Source organism: Ambystoma mexicanum, chromosome 3q, assembly GCF_040938575.1.
Source record: "Ambystoma mexicanum isolate Mex_15411 chromosome 3q, UKY_AmexF1_1, whole genome shotgun sequence".
NCBI classification, from domain to species: Eukaryota; Metazoa; Chordata; class Amphibia; order Caudata; family Ambystomatidae; genus Ambystoma; species Ambystoma mexicanum.
In genome coordinates this window covers 684,164,460-684,178,843 of record NC_090926.1, presented here as the reverse complement: position 1 = coordinate 684,178,843, position 14,384 = coordinate 684,164,460, and positions in this window count along the sequence as shown.

The following is a 14,384-nucleotide window of genomic DNA, read 5'->3' as shown; positions in this document are numbered from 1 at the left end:
TCATTGTGGGTTCCCATCGCATGGAGGCGTGCACCCGTGCCGCACACACGATGCACACAATGTGATAGTGAACAGATCCGGCCTAGCGCACATAACAATGGAATTGCTTTTGATATAGTGTCTCATGCCAGCTTCCCCCGCCCTGAAGAGCCCTACCAACAAAAGTTAGCAATCTCTTAAATGGGACTAAATGTATCACCAAATAAGTGCGTGGGGCTGAGTCGGCCCTGCCGCCAGTACTCTGTGACTGCAGGCTTCACACAGGGCTATCAGGAGACCATTTAACTAGTCGAGCTCACTTACCAGAAAAAGGAAACCGCCACCCACTTTAAATATAGCAACCAGAGGTCTATGCTGGCAGACATGCATTCTAAACACTTAGCAGCATCTCCACTGTGCATTTGTAGTAACTCAGCATTGCAGCATGGGAGATCTGACGATTTTGGATTCTGATAAAAGGCGCTGCGTCTTCAGGGCCTGCTCAAGGGCGCTGTCTTTTCGGGTAAACATGCTGAACCTCTCCGTTATGTGGAAAGGACAACGCGCAGTCTTTCCATGTGCCTGCTGCTGTAGGAGCTATCAAACGACACAAGGCTTTGGTTTGTATACTCTGCATGGGGGGCTGGCTTTTCGGCACCTGGTGTCCTCGAGGTGCAGACTCGCCATGGTCCTGTGATCTCATAGCTTGATTTTGATTTTGATTCATTTCTTAGGCACACCAGGCAGATAACTGCATTCAGGCGCAGCTATATGAAGGGCTTCTGGGCTCTTGCTCTTCTTCGAGGACCCTGAAACTTGAAGTGTTCTTTCTCTAGGAGCTGCCTGCCCCTGCCCAGAGGGCCTCTCCTCTCAGTCCATGGAGCCCCTGTCACCTGAGAGGGTTATGGAGGGTGTACTGGCACTCAAGTATACGGAGGGGCATGTTTAGGAGACAGCAGCAGTTTTTGGACTGCTATTGTGCTATAACAGTGCTGCTTTAACGTACTCCTGTCAACGACGGACAGAAAAGTTGAACGCACCGGTTAACTGTGCAGCCAGGGAATTAACCCGGCCCAGTAGTCTGTACAGCCGTGGTAGAGCCTGGCTGGAGAGCAGGGGTGGACTGGGAACGAAAAGAGGCCCTGGAAATAATTTTCAAAGAGGCCCCATATTGGACATTTTTAGCGAGCCCAGACATTTTCTTATGGGAAAATGTGTAAATACCACACAAAAGGGGCCCAGGGTGCACAGGCCTACCAGGAAATCTCTCAGAGTTCACTATTAGCCACTTTAAACCCCTGAGATAGTGAGTGCACTGAAGAAAACATTAAGGGCCAGGCAACTTTGGACTCATGTTGAGCAGTTTGTAGCATACAGTGCATGCATAAAATGTACGTGTAAAATTGTACACATCCATTTGATGTCATGCCTGATTTTCTTTCATGCATATGGCAGAAAGGGGTCATGGAACCTAATATCGGATTCAGTCTCCCCATTCTGTCCGCCATCCATATGCCACAGCACTACGCCGGCATGACATATTCATGCTGGTGTAAAGGATGTAGATTCCTATACAATCTGAATGCTTTTTAAACCAGCAAAAAGCAGGCAGATTCCTTTTGAATCCATTTTAGATGCTGCCTGCCATGCATAAACATCAGGCAATGCTTATTTGCACTGTGATGTGCAAAAACAAAGGTGCACAGTCGATTACTCACACATGTACAACTTTGTTTTGCACTTTGTATTGCAAATTACTAACGTGCACAGAGGGGACCTGTTTGCGCATCAAGCATAAATGCCCATCTGTGCAATTATTGGGATTTTGAAAATGAGGTTCCCTTATTGCTTACAATAGGACATTGGATACTTGACTATGACATTAGGTCCCCTTAGATTAGACTCTTGCACCAGATTTCTCCATCCTGATACTGTTACTATAGGGCCTCCGCCCCTTAATATTTTAGGGAGTTTCCCCATAACCTTGAAGGAGCTTTTCCTACCCAGCTCCATATATAAATAATACATACTTGTGCCACAAATGTTTTGTTGTATTCACGCTGTGACAATGGTCATATCAGGTTCTACACACGGCAGCCCTTGCTCTCCGATACAGACACAGATCATGATCACACATGGTAACATCCGTATCCCACACAAAGTCAGCACATTCAGCTTTTGGACCAGAAGGGAAACACCATGTGTACTTGCACCACCTATAAGCTGAAACTATTGCATAGGAGTACAGATAGAGAGACATGGTATAAGGGGAGGAACTCATAGCCTGTAGGTGTTGTTTGGTTATGTGCCCACCCATTGACTGCCCATGGCCATGCTAATCTGTATTGCCTGTCCAACCCAGTTTCTGCCTCTCCCAGCCCAAAACATCTCCTCACAGGAACTCCTCGAGCTTGCTTTAATAAAGCCTTACCATCAAACTTTGCATTTGAAGTCCCTGCCAGTGTTTTTTCAAAGCAGTCTTCTGAGAGTTAATGACTTAATTAGATATGTAAACCCACTACTGGTGTAATAATGTCTTACCCAGGTCTGCCTTTAGCCACTTGATTTATAAGCACTATCCTCCACTGAAGTCCTGTTAAAAACAAGCATTGGTAAAGCCAACAGTTTCAGGTTGTGTATATAAGTATTAGGCTTTTGACAGGCACTGCTTTTAGATGCCCAGGTAAATGCCTTTCCCATGCCTACACAAAAGCCCAACCTGTTGGCATTACTCAATAATTGTTTATTTTGGCAAGACTCTTGTTAAATGTACGTTCAACTCTTGAGGTAACAACTCTTAAGTCAAAGGATTCAGAAAGGATAAATGCCAAATAAAAGCCCCAGGTAAAAATATATTGTTCTTGCCTTCGCCCCGAGGAAACTTGCTTTCTTCAGAGCAAGACCTTGAGAAATTGCCTGGCGAACAATCATGTGAAGGGGGGTGCCCATTGTCCAAAAATATATGATTTCACGTCGCAACTCAGAAGAGAAACCAGTACCTATCTCACTCAATTTTCCAGCACCTGGAATCCAGCTGCATACACTAGGAATGTCATAGAAGGCACATTTTGGATTGGGGATTGCATCATGTATGAGTAAACTGCCATTATGTGAGGACGGGGGCATAACGTAGCTCCGCTTTAAATACCCATAGAATCCTGTAAAGGGCTGACTTTCATTGCGGTTGATTTAAGTAAGATCTGATGACTGTGATCCTTGGACTCCAAAGACCACTATTCAGTTAAATGATTGCAAAAAACTAGAAATATCAGAAACACCACCCATCTAGCTCGAGGGAGGCAGTTATTGTCCTCATGTATCTCTAATGGCACAAAGACTAAAGAAAAGGGGCTTCTTTGAATAATTAATTTCGTACTCGGTTTTGGTGGCATGCATACATGTCACCGTAGAGCCACTTCAGGCCTCTGCACCCTACTCATCGGTGGACTGGCCTATAGGTAACTCTGGAGATTTCCTGGTAGGCCTCTGCACACTGGGCAGGGGTGGACTGGCCTATATGGAATTCAGAACTCTGGCGATTTCCTGATAGGCCGCTGCACCAGGGGCATGGGTGGACTGGCCTATAGGGATCTCTAGAGATTTCCTAGTAGGCCTCTGCACCCTGGCCAGGGGTGGACTGGCCTACAGGGATCTCTAGAGATTTCCTGGTAGGCCTCTGCACCCTGAGCTGTTTTTGTGTTTTTACCTATTTTATTTCCTTAGGAAAAGGATTGGGCTCGCTGAAAAGGTGTAATATAGGACCACTTTGAAAATGATATCCAGGGCCTCTTTTGGTACACAGTCTGCCCCTTGCTCAAACGTTTGGGCTGCTAATAGCGACGGGGTGCCCCATTTCTCCAAAGGTTATTTGTGCTCCGAGCAGACAAACGGGGCAGAAAGGATTCTTCAAAAAAGGGAACCAAAGGCACCAATGAAATAAGTGAAGAGAGCTCCTTCAAAATGCATAAGGTCCTCTTTCTAGTTTCATCTTAAAGAGGTGCCGGCCTAAGCAGGACCAAGAGGAAAGTGGCTGTAGGCATGTTTCTTTTCTTTTAAACATAGAGGAGTGGGTGGGCAATGGGGGTACGCATGGCTGCGGGCAAAAATCAGGGTTTCTATAAGTCGATAAAGCCACCAATCTGAGCTTGCTGATTGGCTGACACAGCAGACTTGGTGAAAAACTTTCATGATGCCTATTAAGGCATGGTCACATTGCTCACTACACAGCCTGTTGTGATATGCCATGTTCCTGTGTTGGGGTGTACTGTTTTCGTTGCAGAGAAGATGTGTGGTGACGTGTCATGCTCACTTGCTTGGATGTTTGCATGCGCCTTGGAATGTGGAATGCAGAATATCTGGTGCGTGTGTGAGATCTGTCAGGGTTCCATGCCCAAAGGTTGACAGCTGGTGGTATTGCTGGCCAGCGAGAGGTTGTATGTGAGATGTCATGTATGCTTGCTTGGGATGATTGGATGAATGATGAAATGCGGAGAGTGTAAGATCTGTGAGGGTTACTTTCCAGAGGTTTGACACTTGGTGGGGTTTCTGGCCAGAGAGAGGTTGTATGGTGAGAAGTCATGTATGCTTACTTGGGATGATTGGATGAATGATGAAATGCGGAGAGTGTAAGGTCTGTGAGGGTTCCTTTTCCCGAGGCCCACTTTGCAGAATTTATTTCATTCATGGTGGCGACACCACGTTGGGTGCATTCACAGAAGGCTATTAGAGGCTGGTCTCACCGTGTGAATAAAACAGCATGCCATTCAGAGATGTTGGGAGGGTCACTTGATTAAAAGAGGGTCGACAAGGGCACTAAGGGGTTAACAGCGCTGTGTAACATACACACATGCTGGGTATAGCCAGAGAGGCAGAATGCTTGAACAGCAGCGTTCATATGGTGAAAGTCCAGTCCTATTATAGCTACGATCAGCGAGTGACACACACAGTTCAAATGAAAAGTTCCTTCATATCTTTTTGTTTAATCACGTGTCTGTTTGCTTATCTTCCAGTCCACATTGATCCCGGCCTGGCTGGCTGCTGCAGCCTGCCCTGCTGACCTGCGCTGGCAATGTGTGTGCTCTCCAAACAGGCCCTATGGGCCAGAGGCCTACGGGGGGATGTCCCGGTGTGGCAGTCCAGCCCTGCTGGGGAGGTCACATACATACTCCTGCACTTTCACACTTTATTTACCACAGGTTATGGAGTCCCTGACTGGTACGCACATGGCTCTGCCTCGACTCCTTCGGGCGCAGCTAGGGCTCAAACACACACTCCAGTCAGAAGGTGGCACCATGCAGCTCTGACTCTCGTGCCATGCACCTACATGACCACCTGACCCCACCCACGTTTAATTGGCTGACAAACAGCCAATGAACAAATGTTAACCTCACTCTATTACTATGCAGATCTTGTGTCTGCTTACACTGCGCTGTTTGCGCAAACATTCGAATAGGCAGGGCCACAGCTCGAGGGCCCCGCCAGCCTCCTAACACAACTGGTTTACAGTTATTACGCTAACTGCGCATAGCCTATGAGCTCCTTGCAGTAGACATAGTGAAAAACTGTGTGAAGTGGGACATGCCCCTCTTCCAATGTATGTCCCATTCAGGGCCAGTCACGCGATGTGAACAGGAAATTATTTATTTATTTTCAGTGGCTATGCGGCACGTTGTTGTCAAACAATAAATCATATATGCTGCAGCACACGGTTTTCATTTTTTTCATACTCTCTGGAGGCCGAGGGGGGTGGTGCCCCCACCATTAACAAGCAGCTGCCACTGCACAGGGGTAATGTGAGTCCCCCAGTATTGTTAACAAGGTTCTACATGAAGATTTAAGTAACAATCAAGTCCCAAGTACTATTGTTCAGTATGTGGATGACTTATTGGTGTGTAGCCATAATGCGCAACAGTGCAGGGAAGATTCTATTGCGTTATTACAGTTGTTGACTGACTAAGGGTACAAGGTGGATAGTGCAACATTACAGTACTGTCAATAGGAAGTGTTGTATCTAGGTCAAATGATCTCGGTAAATGCGAAAAGAGTGACTCCAGGATGCGCTGCAGAGGTGTGTGGCACATCCCATTCAGTAACAGTTAAGGACATGCAGACATTTCTGGGGTTGTGTAATTAATAATAATAATAATAATAATGTAGCATTTATATAGTGCTACAAACCCTCAGGCATCTTAGCCCTGCTTATTATTACCCACGGTACTGTAGGTGGTGCTCATTTATCGACCTCGAAGGATGAAAGGCTAAGTTTGTCCGTGCCAGGATTCAAACCTGCATCAGCAGGCTCTGAACAGATGTCAAAGCGAGAGCTCTACTCGCTGTGCTATCGGACTGGCTCATTATTGTAGGGTATGGATCTTTGACTATTCATCGTACACTGCACCAATGCAGCAAGTCCTTAAAGAAGCACAACAGACTAAATGTGTTATAACCTGTACTGATGAGATGATCACTAGTTTCCATGAGTTGAAAGATGTCATCTCCACTGCCCCTGTATTAGCAACCCCCAAATATACCAAAGAGTTCTATCTTTTCTCACACTCTGATGATCAGATCAGATGTTAACAGCAGTCTTGACACTCTAAAACAAAGAATGAGACTAGAGGGAAATTTAACGACCCAGTTAGACAACCCCTCTGCAGGTTACTAACCTAATTTCAACAACAGTGTGACTGGGTCAGAATGTGTCAGAAGAGTCTGAATCACACCTTACCTAACTCTGTTTCACATTGCTTTACAACATTTCTAAAAGTGCAATCAATTCGGAAATGTACAAAAATATAATTAATATTTCAATCCAACAGGAAAGTCAAAATAGCAATAACACACAAAAAGATAACTAAAGTGCTTCGTGCTCAACAATGCATGTGATTAATTACACAATACTAATTATTCACTCTAAGATCCAATTTTACTCAATCATACAAATCACAATCCATTCACCCAATGTGTTTCAATCCTTCTGCTAAGTTAAAAACAACTATAGGAATTTCTTCACAGGTTTGCTATCTCCTGCTTTCCTTGTGTCTTGTCTCTGGGTCTTGTTAATTGATCCAATGAGGTCCCTCAATCTCTTCTACTCGATAGATCCGGGTTTATTTGGTCTGAGTGGACCCAAACTGCTCTTCTGAAATTTACTTGAGTCTTATCTTTGGCAAGTTTTTCCAAACTGTAATGGAACTGTCAGCTGTGGGGTCTCTACACATTCCAGTACATCGTATCTTGGGGTCTTGTGTCTATACCCTATGGTGAACGTGAGGTTGCAAAGTTGTTTGGACTAGACTCTGGCTGTGCTGGCCGTGGTTCTCGCTGTTTATATGTAATCCTTTATTTCTCTTTTTATAATTTTTGTTCTCTCAGTGCTTATGATTAGATGTTGCTCCAAGTCAGTGATTAGGCTGCATTTCCATATCAGCAGAACCCGCCACTGGAGCCGTGTTTGAACTCTCTGTTTACTTTTGCACTGTGGTCCCTGCAGTCTTGGCACAACATAGTACCATGGGCTACAAGCCTTTAGCGTAGTACAGTCAGGGGTTAAGTCCTAAACAAGAAAGCTGGGGGACTCATAAACATACCAATTGAATATGGCATAACCAGAAATTAGCATATCAAGGTGCCCTCGGAAAAAAGTAGGGTGACTCCTGAAAAGAAGTGGGGGACTCAGTCCAGCCACGTGCATCCTCGACTTGAGCCCAGATTACAGTGGTATGTTAGATTTGGTCATGCAAGGACAGTTACTCTGAGAAGAAGTGCTAGCTTCAGCTGCTTTCGCTATTGATAAGTCAACCACAATAACCATGGGGTGCTCAGTGACTTTATAAGTAGACCATGCAGTATTTGCAATAATTGAAAGATCGAAGTCGACGTTGACAACACAGAGAGCATCCACATATGAAGTAATTCTTTCCAGCCATCTATCCACATTGTTCATTGTAAAACTGTAAATCCTGCCACCTTTTTGACAGTACGCATTACTGACTCTGATGATGTTCATGACTGCGTGACATTCGAGGGTTTGGATAATGATATAGCTATGGCACGAGATTGTGCTCTGTATGATGTGTTCTTTGTTTACGGGTCAGAGACTATTGATCAAGAGACAAGACAGAGACACACGGGGGCAGCAGTGGTCTGGTTGGTTTATTGAGAGTATGATTTTTTTATCCAAAATATATTGCCCTTGCATTATTCGGCCCAGGCAGCTGAATTGATCGCCCTTATTGACACCCTGGAGGCAGCACAGGGACGCTGGGTGACGATTTATTCTGACTCTTCTTATGTGACAACAACTGTGCACTCGGAGTTGTCGAGGTGGAAGAGAAGAGGGTTTCCAACACAGATGGGTCTCCAGTACAGCATGCACACCTCTTAGATAGATTAATTCATGCTCTTGCACAGCCAACATTTGTCGCAATCGTCAAGTTTGCTGCCCATACTAATGGAAAAGACGTTGTTTCACTTGGTAACAAAGCAGAAGACAGGGTAGCAAAATTAGCAGCATATTTACCAGTGCCAAATATCCCTGAGCACCCAGCTCTCACCAGTATGTAGATGCAAATACAGGTTCCATATACTGCATTACCTATTACAGAAGTGATAGAGTTCCATGGTCAAACATCGCATAATGAGAAAGTGTTGTGGCAGAAGAGGGAACGTGCATAGTGTCCCAGAGACATAGTGTGGAGACAAGTTAGTACAGGGAAATAAGTGATGCCCCAAGAACTGGCCCTGGTCGCACTAAACCAGCTCTCCTACCTCTCACATGTGTCTAAGCAGCATATTGCTGCAGATATACAGGAGGATTGGTACCTGCCGAACATACAAGATCTTTTGAATGTGTTTACGTCAAACTGTACTGTCTATCAAACATATAACAGTGGGCACACATTGAGGTCCTTGTGGGACACATTGCCCCCTCCAAGCAGGCCATTTTGAAACCTTCATATTGATTTTGCAGATGTGTGAGAATGGTGCAATACCTTTCGTTATCGCATTGTAGTGGTGTTTCCCTTCTCACGTTTGAATTAGGATGGCCCATGTGCACATCTGATACCAAATCGGCAGCCAAATTCTGGGTCGGATAAGTGTTTCCCCGATGGGGAGTGTGCGAGAATCTTAAAAAGTGATAATGACACCCATGTCTTTAAAGTGCTGTTCAAGGAAATTGAGGCTCTTTTAGGACTTGAACACAAGATGTGCTCCATTTACCACCCAGGCTAACAGTATTGTTGAGAGGGTGAATGACCTCTTGAAGGCTAAACTATCTAAATTGTGTGCTAGTCTCAAAAAGAATTGGGTCATTGCTTGCCTTTGCCCCTCTTCAGTTTGAGGACTCAGCCCTGCAAGGACCATCACCTCTCCCAGCTTGAGATTGTGACAGGGAGACATATGCACACACTACTATCACCTGTGCAGAGTGCTTCCAATACTCAAAGAGCTGTGTCAATTCTAGGAGATGAGTTTGGGTTGTATTTAACTGAATTAACAAAGTCAATACAATGCCTTTCTCAACAGATAGTGCCACAACGAACGGAAGAAGAGAACACCACTGCACTGCATTCTGCAAGCTCGCTGCCTCTCCTGCTGCACCCAGGGGATGCTGTCTATATTAGAAACTTTGTCCGCAGGAGGAGTGAGCCATGCTATAATGGACCTTAAATGGTAGTGTATGCCACTCCATTTGTTGTCAAAGTAAAGGAACTGCGGTATTGGATGCACCTCTCTGATGTCAGGAGGGAACCCCATATATCAACTCCTTCTGTGAACATATGTTCTGAATGTTTTCTGCAAATTGTTGTATCGAATAAACACTTATAAAGTTCAGAAGGTTGTTCTTCCATTGTAGTAACGGAGTTTTCACCTTTACATCATCGGATTACTAATTTCCTATATGAGTGTATTTGTATTGTATAATATCAATAAGATAGCTCGTCTCATTGACATTACATGGTTTACGTCCTTTTTTCACATGATTTTCAAGTTGTTTAATAAGCGTTCTTGCATCATGCTGATGCAGTATAGAGGGATGTGTAAGTAGGGACTTTTTGGTTTTATAGTACCTATGGATAATGTTATGTCTACTGTAGTGGGTGGGATATATTGACCCACTCAGCTGTGCTATACTACATCAATTTGCTGCAGTGGTGCAAAAAACAGCAAAATGGGCGCGCTGAATCCTGTGCGCCTCAGGATCTCAGAACTGCATTTTTGCAACAACTAGAAAATGGCTGCACCACACTGCCACACACACTTCATGTAGGGTGGAACTGAGCACTCACTGCAGGAATGTGCCAGTGTGCTCTGCAACATTTAACATGGAGTGAAGTGAAAGAGGCAGCATTACTTTGCTGAAAACTCAAAATGCCTCTTTAAAATGACACCTTTTTGAACCTTTAAAAGTGCTGCTTGGCGCTAAACTGATCCAGTCCTTATGAACCACTGTGATTAAAAAGGACCTGCAATGCCCAGGATCATCCATTGTGTCTCAGCAGAACCGGGCCTACTTCTTTAATGACAGCTCCTGTCAAAAGTATCTTTGAAAAATCAACCAGGGGCTTTGTTTCCATTTTACACAGGAAACACGTCTATTTTGCAAAAGTATCTAAAAATCAGCTGTTCAGGGAAATACTCTAAATAAATGCCTGTTCAAAAGTATCCATGCTGCAAAACAACTTCTGCACTCAAAGAAAGGACTATAGCTCCATAAAGTGTATATTTGCTGGAGATGAAAACCGAATTTAAAGAAATAGTAAAATGTGCTTTTTCTGACTGAAGAGAGAAAATTGCTTATTTAAAAGTAAATTGTTGTGTGAAGGCCTGCTTACTTAGCAATGTAAAATGATTTGTTGCTGGTAAAAGTACACCTAGAAACTGTTTTGATTCTACAGGTTTTGTTTAAGTCAAGATTTAAAATGAGAGAATGAAGGCTAAAACTCATAGGCTAAATTGGCAATCTATACAAAAAAAAAACTTGCTCTGCCAGTTCCTAGCCTTGAGAAAGGGTGACACCTCATAAACCTCTGGCGCAGGAAAGCGCTAATTGCCAGCTTGAAAGACTTTGAATGCACCAGGACAAAGAAACTTCACAAGCTCATCAGACATTCATCTTTGCTCCATGCTGGGGCAATAGCAGGCTGAGACTCTCACCTGTCAAGTGTGAGGGGCAATAAAACCTTCAAACAAGAGAGAGGCCCCTCATCCTACTTCAAAGAAACTGACAATTGACAGCAGTTGGAGAAAAGAAAATAAAACTGATCAAGTGACAATGGACTTCCTTGTGGCTGTAAAGGCTATTTTGTAATTGAACTTTAAAGGCATTTAACTTTGCAGCAAGAATTAGGAAAAATATGAAAAGTTTGTAGTTCTAAATCTAATTTTATGCTCTTTCTTTGAAAACTTGGTAGAACTCATTACTTTATAAGGAACAGAAGTTATAAAAAATGACAGATTACTCGGAAAATATTGGTGTTGCGACCATAACATTTTGAACATACATCCCTGTGAATATTGCTCATCTGTGTTCGAAATTGGGGAAATTTAGGCCAAATCTTTCATGTGTAAAATTGACAAAATGTGTCAGCAAGGTGAAACCAGGTCCCACAGACTTGGGGTTTGGATTGCAATATGATGCACAAAATATGTAACCAGTGTATCTGATTTTCTCAGAGGTTGCAACTGCATAAACATGTGTTTGTGGCAAAATTAGATTTTGGTTCCAGTAGCTAGGGGAGGTTTCTAAACACTGTAAAAATCACCCCATAAACATGAAATTATTTTTCTGTGATCCAATCAGCTGTGGGCAAGGCGGAAACTATGCTCTTGACCAATTCTAGTATCAGGGGTGTGGGTAGTAAGCCTGCCCCTGCCATAAACTGTAGTGATGTCATCTGGCATGATAAATAAGGGCCCCTGACAGCACACAGGACACACACTGATTCCTGACATTCTTCCTCTTGTCTGCGGGCTGTTTCTCCTTAGACGTTTGGTTGTGCAAGTAGGGTCTGGCTCCCTCGGAGGCCACCTTGGAAGGGATTGGCACCTGCCCTTGGGGGACCCCGAGGAGCCAAACCCCCAGTCAGGGAAAAAGCCAATGGGCGGAAAAAACCATGATATCCAAGATCACTGGAAAGATGTCTGTAGCCTTGGTTGAAGCGGATTTGTAGTAAGGCAAATTCCCAGAATTAGAGCACGGGAACACTTTGAAGGTAAAGAATCTCAAGTAGCAATAGAATAGAATTAATGAAAGTAAAGAAAGCACAGAGGTGAGAGGAAAGTAGGAGTCAATAAGAAAGAAGACTGGAAATGATAGTGTGCTGTAGAAAGTCTGCTCCTCCAAGGAAGAGGAGCAGAAACTTCATGGGTGAAAATACAAGAAGAAAAAATAACATAAGGTTTAGGATAGAAAGATGGCTAAGGCTTATCGTGAAAACTAGAAAGAAACCAAACGGCCGAACAGTGACCTGAAGGGCTGTCAGGTACACAACCCCTTCCACAGATGGAGCCGCAGAGAACCGCGCAAGAAACGGGAAACCAAGGAAGGTGTCAGGTAAGAACGAATGGCTGTAGAACGCCAAGTGATAGACAAAACAAGCCTCGCCAGAACAGAAGGCATGGACACTTACCCGATAGAAATGCGGAAGCACCGTAGAAGATTCAGAAAGAAGAAGGGGCGAAGGTGAGTGACTAACGGATCACGGACGCCAAGTAAGCTCGAACAAGGGAAACAAACAAATAGAACTAACTGAAGTAGGGATCAAGTAGCAGAAAACCTGGAAGGGCACAGAAGCGGAATTCCCTAATGAAAAAGGTTGGAAGTCACTGGTAAGAATACCAGGTAAGCAGCGGAGCACTGTAGGGTGAAAAACAGATACAACGCACAGAGTGGGGGGTGGAGTCTGCTTAAATACTGAAGTCCGCCATCTTAGATGAGGACTAGAGCGGGAAAAATGTTCCTAAGGCTAATGCTTCCAGCTATGCCACAGCTTCCACCTGTGGTTCCTGACAAGAACCCTTGAAGGTCCAAAATCGTAAATTAAAGTGGACTGTAAGTATTAATAGGAATCCTAGAAAACCATAGCATACTTTGCCTTGCCTTATCCTATCCCAATCTCTAAACCTTAATAAGATGTAACATTGTCAGAATCCTTATTGCAATCATGTCCTTGATTTATCTTGCTAAGTGCCATTTCTTAAGTCATTATATCTTCTGTAAATCCTGAACTATCAATCCTATTTCGAGGGATCGGACTGGTTCCACCAGGGGAGGGCGCTGGGGATCTGGGGTTGAAGCCATGAATCAACTCTAGAGCTTACTGTGTCCCTCTTTGGTATTCTAACCTCAATGCTCTAGTATAGAGTAAAACTTAGAGTAAAACTATTCTTGTCGAAACTGAGTTTCTTTTCTGTTTTCACTACCTGATTTTTCTAAAAACGCCTCTTATTCTACATTGCATATCTCCCTTAGTTTAATAGCTAGAGACCTCATTTCAATTCTTGATTATACCTAAGACCTATAGCTCAACCCAACCCACCGTTTATATTATAAACCATTTGGTTAATTTCAGGCAGGAATTGCAAAAGTTTGCTAAATTTTACACGTGTTAGTTTTGCAAGCAATTGTTTTAAACCTTCCATTCAAATTCAAATTGTTTACTTTTGCTCAAATTATTGCTTATGATTGCTAGTATCTTTCCAATGTTGCTCCCATAGAAATGTGTACTGATTTAGGGATTTTTGCACACTTTCAGTGTTTTATTCAGCCATTTTCGATTGTCATTTTAACATTGCAAAGTTTCAAATCCGTTTTCCTCTCTCATTTGAGGAGGGAAGGGTGGATTTGAATTTTGTTTCATACTTCTCATTCCTGATTACCTGCTGCTTCCTTATATCTCTTTAGAATTGATTATTTGTCGGTTGAGTAATATTGCTGGGGGAAATCCTAACTTAAGTGCTATCTTTCCAAACAAGCCAAAAGTGTTCTATTGTCTGGGGATTTCCATCTGTGTTGCTAAAGGGTTATTTTAAGGGCATCGTTCACATTCCTATCTGTTATTGTCACCACATTGGTGATTGCTGCTCGCTATTAAAAAGTATATGTTTGATTTGAATTTTAAATAATGAAATAAATATTATCTTTACCTACGAACCTGGTTCCTGGTCCATCATGATCGGGGTATTTGAATAAGGGGTGTGATATGAGTGGTGCATCTCTCAAATATTTAACATATATATATATATATAATATACATATTTCATATATATATGTCAAACAAAAGGTAAATGTGTTCTAAAATTTCATTTATTATTCAAAAAAGAGTAAACATAGCATAAAAAGCATACATAGCAATACCTTGGCAGACCAGGTGTCATGCAGCACTCACCCACAACGGGTG